Genomic DNA, 7252 nt, shown 5'->3' with positions numbered 1-7252 from the left:
TTGAATTTCCGGCAACAGCCAGATCTGTAAAGACTGTCCAGAAAAATCCGAGAATGAAACTCTCTCTATTTCTCTCTTTTGTGTGTTCTAATTTTTGTGAATGAATCCCCTCTACTGACTTCACTTGGCTGCTGCCCTAAAATCACAAACATTTTTTTTTTTTTTTTTACCCCAAAAGCTTTCTAAGAAAGCCACCAAAAAATAAGCCCAAAAGGACTTACTACTAACTAGTAAAATGTAATAAAAATTGACCAAGTAAAATGAGCCAAATACAAAATACATTTTATCACCAATTGGGCTGGACCCATAACAATCTCCCCCTCCAGCCCAACACGGGGAAGACCAACACGCTTCAAGCATCACTTGAAGCTCATTCCCACAAGCTTGTTACAAACATCAAGCTTGCTTCCGGGAACCATCTTAGTCAACATATCTGCACCATTCTTGTCGGTGTGGACTTTCTTCAGTTTCAAAAGCCTTTCTTCAATCACATCTCGTAACCAATGATATCGAACATCAATATGCTTAGTACGAGAATGATACATTGCATTCTTACTCAAATCCATAGCACTTTGACTATCACAAAGCACTACATATTCTCCTTGCTTCAAACCCAACTCTCGAAGGAACCTTTTAAGCCATAGCATCTCTTTGCCTGCTTCCACAGCTGCAATATACTCTGCCTCAGTTGTTGATAATGCTACGCATTTTTGTAGCTTGGATTGCCATGAGATGGCTCCCCCTGAAAAAGTAAACACATAACCTGAGGTAGACTTTCTATTATCAAGATCACCTGCCATGTCTGCATCTGTATATCCTTCAAGTAAAGGTTCGCCACTTCCATAACACAAACTTAACTTGGAAGTGCCTCGCAGGTATCTGAAGATCCACTTCACTGCTTCCCAATGAGCCTTACCCGGATTGGATAAGTATCTACTCACTAATCCAACAGAATGTGCAATATCTGGCCTAGTACAAACCATGGCATACATCAAAGAACCAACAGCAGAAGAATATGGAATAGAAGACATACTTGCTTTCTCCTTCTCTGTTGCAGGACAAGCTTTCTTGCTTAGCTTGAAATGTGTTGCAAGTGGTGTACTAACAGGCTTCGCATGCTTCATATTGAACCTTTCAAGAACCCGTTCAATATACTTTTCTTGTGATAACCATAACATTCCCGCTTTCCTATCACGAGCAATCTCCATGCCTAAGATTTGCTTTGCAGGACCCAAGTCTTTCATGTCAAATGACTTGGACAAGTTTTTCTTCAAGTTGCTAATCATCTCTGAATCTTGTCCAACTATCAGCATATCATCTACATACAAAAGAAGGATAATGAACTTGCCACCAGGGAACCTCTTAAAGTACACACAAGGATCTGCAGAAGTCCGCTTATAACCATTACTTGTCATAAACGAATCAAATTTTCGGTACCACTGCCTTGGTGCCTGTTTAAGCCCATAAAGACTCTTTTTCAACTTACAAACAAGATTTTCTTTCCCCTTTTCCTCAAATCCTTCAGGTTGCTCCATGTAGATTTCTTCATGCAAGTCACCATGTAAAAAGGCAGTTTTAACATCAAGCTGCTCTAACTCAAGATCAAGACTTGCAGCTAACCCTAGCACAGTTCTGATAGAAGTCATTTTGACAACTGGAGAGAAGATCTCATCAAATTCAATGCCCTTTTTCTGGTTACATCCCTTGACCACCAATCTGGCTTTTCTCTTCACAATCTTCTCACCATCTTTCTTGTTCTTGAAAACCCATCTGTTTTTCAAGACTTTCTTGCCCTTGGGAGGCTCCACTAACTCATAAGTTTCATTCTTCTGTAAGGAATCCATTTCTTCCTTCATTGCATCGAGCCACATATCTTTCTCTTCAAGAGACAACACTTCTTGATAATTTTCTGGTTCTCTATCCTCGGTGAGTAGAATGAACTCTGAGCTTGGATACCTTGTTGAAGGTTTGTGCTCTCTGGTTGACCTTCGAACATGTGTATCCACAACTTGAGGGGTAGGTTGCTCCCCCTGCTCATGAACCTCTTCATGTACTTCTTCCTCATTTGATGAAGACTCATCACGATCAACACCATCATCCTCATCATGAATGCCATCATCATCATGATGAACTGGTACATCACCATTAGGTTGTACCTCACCAACATCTTCATGATTCTCCTCAACATTCTAATTTGCAGGCTGATTTACAGGTGTAGAAGAAGAAACACCATCAGTAGTATCAAAAGACAATTCTGAAGTAGAAGAATACCTTGTACTCAGAAGAACTGCACCCTTCTCATGCTCAAAGAATACTACATCTCTACTTCTCACAACCTTCTTTTTTTCAGGTTCATATAGTCTGAAACCATACTCTTCATCACCATAGCCAACAAAAACACATGGATTAGTCTTGGAATCAAGCTTCGATCTCTGATCTTTCGGCACATGCATGAATGCCTTGCATCCAAAGACTCTCAAGTGTGAATATGAAGGATCACACCCCTTCCATGCTCTATCAGGAATGTCAAAACCAAGAGGAACTGATGGAGAACGATTGATCAAATAAACGGCACACTGAACTGCTTCAGCCCAGAATGTCTTAGGAAGATCAGACATTCTAAGCATACATCTCACTTTCTCCACAATGGTTCTGTTCATCCTTTCTGCAACTCCATTGTGTTGTGGTGTACCGGGCTCTGTCTTCTCATGTCTTATGCCATACTGTGAGCAGTAATACTTGAACTCTTTCGAAGTATACTCACCACCATTGTCAGTTCGAAGACGCTTCAACTTTCTTTCTGTCTCCCTTTCTACCATGGAATGAAATTTTTGGAAGACCTCGAACACTTGGCATTTTGTCTTCAACATATACACCCAAGTTCTTCGAGTAGCATCATCGATGAAAGTGACAAAATATCTATTGCCACCAAGAGATTCAACTTCAATGGGACCACAAACATCGGAGTGTACTAACTCCAACTTGGCTTGCTTTCTAGTAGACTTCCTGGAAAAGGAAGCTCTATGCTGCTTTCCTGCCAAACAATGATCACAAGGGTCAAGAGAAACAGTTTTATCAACAGGAATCAATGTTTTACCTGCTAAAAGTTTTAATCCCTTGTCACTCATATGTCCCAATCTTCGATGCCACAAATTAGGAGAATTCTTCTCTTCCACTGCATTAATCTCACCAGAACATACACTCAAATATGTCTTGTACAAAGAGCAACACAACTCACCCCGTGCAACTGTCATCGAACCCTTAGACAACTTCCACTTACCATCACCAAAGGTATGTCGGAAACCCTCTAAATCAAGAACATTAGCAGACAACAAATTAAGGCGTAGATCAGGAATATGGCGCACATTCTTCAATGTAAGCACGCACCCAACACTTGTCTTCACACGAATATCACCTAGCCCAAAAATGCTTGCTGAGCTCTGATTTCCCATCTTCACACTACCAAAATCACCAGACTTGTAGTTCATGAAGTACTCTCTCTTGGGAACACAATGGTATGAAGCCCCTGTATCTACTAACCACTCTGTGTCTAAACTGTCAACATGATGACACTCACTAGTTGCACAAATCAAAGTGACCTCATCATCACTTTTGGAAGCTGTTGCTGCAGTGTTTTTATCATCTCCCTCTTTTTGTGAATCATTCTTCTTTCTCTGTTCCTTTTTCAAACGGAAACAATACTTCTTGATATGACCAGGCTTCTTGCAGTAGTGGCATGTATTCACATTTCTTCCATCATTGGATTTGGACCTACTCCTTGAGTTATCACGACCTTTGGGACCCTTACTCTTGCCTCTTCCTCTATTCTCAACAACAAGAGCATGTGAATTATCAACTCCCATCTCCTTTCTTCTGATTTCTTCATTAAACATGCTATCTTTGATCACATCCAAAGATAATACACCATCTGGAGCAGAGTTACTAATAGTCACAACCAAGGTCTCCCAACTATCTGGCAAAGAACTCAACAAAAACAAAGCCTGCAACTCATCATCAAGAGTAACTTTCATAGTAGTCAACTTGTTAATAATATCCTGAAAGTCATTAAGATGCTCAGAAACAGACTTTCCATTTTTCAATTTCAAATTAACAAGTCTTTTAATCAATGAAGCTTTATTATGGGCGGTCTTCCTTTCATAAAGACCTTCTAACTTCTTCCACAACTCATAAGGGTCGGACTCTTGTGACACATGGTTGAATATGCTAATATCAACCCATTGCCTAATTGTCCCCAAAGTCTTCCTTTTCAACTTTTCCCAATCTTTAACTTCCATTTTATCCGGTTTAGATGGTTTAGAAACATTTCCATCTTTATCAGTGACAGATTCAATAGGGTCAAACAAGTCCTTGCAATATAACAAGTCTTCCATCATAGGTCTCCAAATTGAATAATTAGATGATGTCAATTTAACCATCGAGCTACTACTACTCGAATCCATAATGTGATTATATTAACCTGGCTCTGATACCAAGTTGTAGGGATCGGAAGAGGTCACTACGACACTCACAAAATCACCAACTCAAGACAATCAACCAATAATTCAAACAAATCAACCCAAATTATTTCACAACTAAATAACCACACACAATATCAGCAATAATGCAGTAGCAAAATAGCAATAGCACCAACAATACTAGGAAGAAAAGATAACAATCAACACACAAGACTTTTACGTGGAAAACCCCTTCGATGTGAAGGATAAGAACCACGGGACCGTTAAGGAGTCCACCCTAACTTCTCTTATTGATAATTGAGGGTAAAAATAAACCCAAATCAGTCTACAAAAGGTTTATACGCCCACCAACAACAACAAACAACAAGAGATGAAAAATAGAGAACAAGAGGAGTAGAAATCACCCTAAAACAGCGCTTCTGTCCAAGGACGATTCTGACCAAACCAGAGCTCGAACGACGATCTCCACCGTCCAAAATAAAGCCCTTGATGTCAGGAACAAGCTGTCAAAATTTGAGGATGATCCAACGGTTGAATTTCCGGCAACAGCCAGATCTGTAAAGACTGTCCAGAAAAATCCGAGAATGAAACTCTCTCTATTTCTCTCTTTTGTGTGTTCTAATTTTTGTGAATGAATCCCCTCTATTGACTTCACTTGGCTGCTGCCCTAAAATCACAAACATTTTTTTTTTTTTTTTTAACCCCAAAAGCTTTCTAAGAAAGCCACCAAAAAATAAGCCCAAAAGGACTTACTACTAACTAGTAAAATGTAATAAAAATTGACCAAGTAAAATGAGCCAAATACAAAATACATTTTATCACCAATTGGGCTGGACCCATAACATTCTTGTCTAGTTGTCTTACCTTAAATTTTATGTTTTGCATTGTACAATAATAAAACCTTAAAAATTAAAATAATGATAATTAATTAGGAGCATAATTATTGGATTATGGAAGCTATGTATGCTAATAATAATATTTCAAAGAGCATTAGCTACGTCCAAATGTCCAATAGTTTATAGGTGGTGCCAATCTAATGAAGATGGTAGTAGTATTGTTCAAAGATTTTACGAATTTGTCAATGCTTCGAAGTAGATCCTGTGTGCTGTGTTGAAAAGGTGTAGTTTAGTGCTCCCCACTTTTTTCCCTAAAAATTAAATAATCTTATCTATTATTCACGATTTTGTACATATTCTAAGTTGTTATAATAAAATAAGAAGTAATTTGAATAAATAATTCACTATTATATTTGGAAATTGAAATTAATCTACCAAGAACTCAAGAAGTCCAAGATTGACTAGTCCTGCTGAAAATAATACTACTATATTTGTTTTCTTTTATGTACAATAAATGATAGAATATTTTATGTGAGACATAAGAAATTCATTTGTTATAATTTTTTTTTTTTTTTCAAACACTTCTCATTTCATGTATGTTAATGTATCATTTCAATCGTTAATATCTTTTTTAATATACAATTTTTCTTTTTGAAATGGTCGGTATTATAAAAGTGCAAATTGTGATGAATCTAGTAAGATCCCAACGTGTAAAATTTAGATTTTGTGGGAGCTAGAAAAAGAAGGATTCAAAGAGAATGGAGAAATAGTTAACGAACAAAAGAGGAGGAGTGGACTCCCAAAAAAATCTAAATTTGGGGTATCTAGGTAAAACTTAAAAGACACTATAACTCAAAGCATTTGAAAATGTTACCCGAGTTTAAAATTTTTGAGATTTTGATATTGTTTCCTGATTGGTTATAATTAGTTGAACCGGTTTATACTTACAACTTTTATTTTGACCCTACTAACTACAAGGTATGATTTTTAGATCTGCCGTTGGCCTTCTATATCTTTTAATTGCACGGCTGTAAAAATGACATTAGGTCGAGCCGATCCAAGGCACGATACAACCTGACACGAAAAAAACACGACATGACACAACATGATGCATGCCGCTATGTCGCCTTTGAATGAGAGAAGCACAACAAGGTATGGCCTAGCACAACACGACTAGACATACTCGACACATTATAATCAATGAAAGTTATTAATTGGTTATAGGCACACAATGCAAGCACGGCCCAATCCGACATGGTGGCACGTGTGGTTTGGGCCACATGTATGGGCGGATTGATGACTTTTTAAAACTTTGACTCGACACGACATGATACGTAACTTGTGAGCTAGGCCATGTGTCAGGCTTATCAATTTCAAAGTATGTGGGCCTGACATAAAGTATGATCTACAACCATCTTTATAGGACATGTATAAAGAGTGTAAGACTTGGTTGCAAGTCGTGAGCTAAGGTCGTTGTCGTTGTTGGAATTAATTGTGATCATGACCAATATTTTCTTGTTTGCATATGTAACTGACAATTGCTACTCGTACATTATTGTTGTGTAATGGTTAAAAAATTTCTCTACTTTTATTCTTTTGTGTGCTAAATTTAAGAATCAAGTCAAGGTTTCAATTTGTCTGCAGTTGTATCTTTGCCTTCTTACAGTTTGACCTTTGAATTGCAAATTGTCTCTTCCTTAAAGAGCTATTACTTTGTTTGCGTGTAATTGATGAGACAATGCCTAGTAACTCTCACTTTGTATCTTTGGTGATAGGTGGCATTATTTATCCATACACTCCCTCCATTAGTCATTGCCTCACTTTTAGTCGTAGGTCAAAATTAAAGCACACACCCGGCAGATCTTTGTTTTGGGGGGCAAGGTTCCGGGCCTAAAGTATTTTTGAGTTGTTAATTATAGGTATTGTGATGTTTAATAATTG

Source organism: Chenopodium quinoa, unplaced genomic scaffold (genome assembly GCF_001683475.1).
Source record: "Chenopodium quinoa cultivar QQ74 unplaced genomic scaffold, ASM168347v1, whole genome shotgun sequence".
NCBI classification, from domain to species: Eukaryota; Viridiplantae; Streptophyta; class Magnoliopsida; order Caryophyllales; family Amaranthaceae; genus Chenopodium; species Chenopodium quinoa.
The sequence above is the reverse complement of the archived record's forward strand: the minus strand, read 5'-3'. Positions refer to the sequence as shown.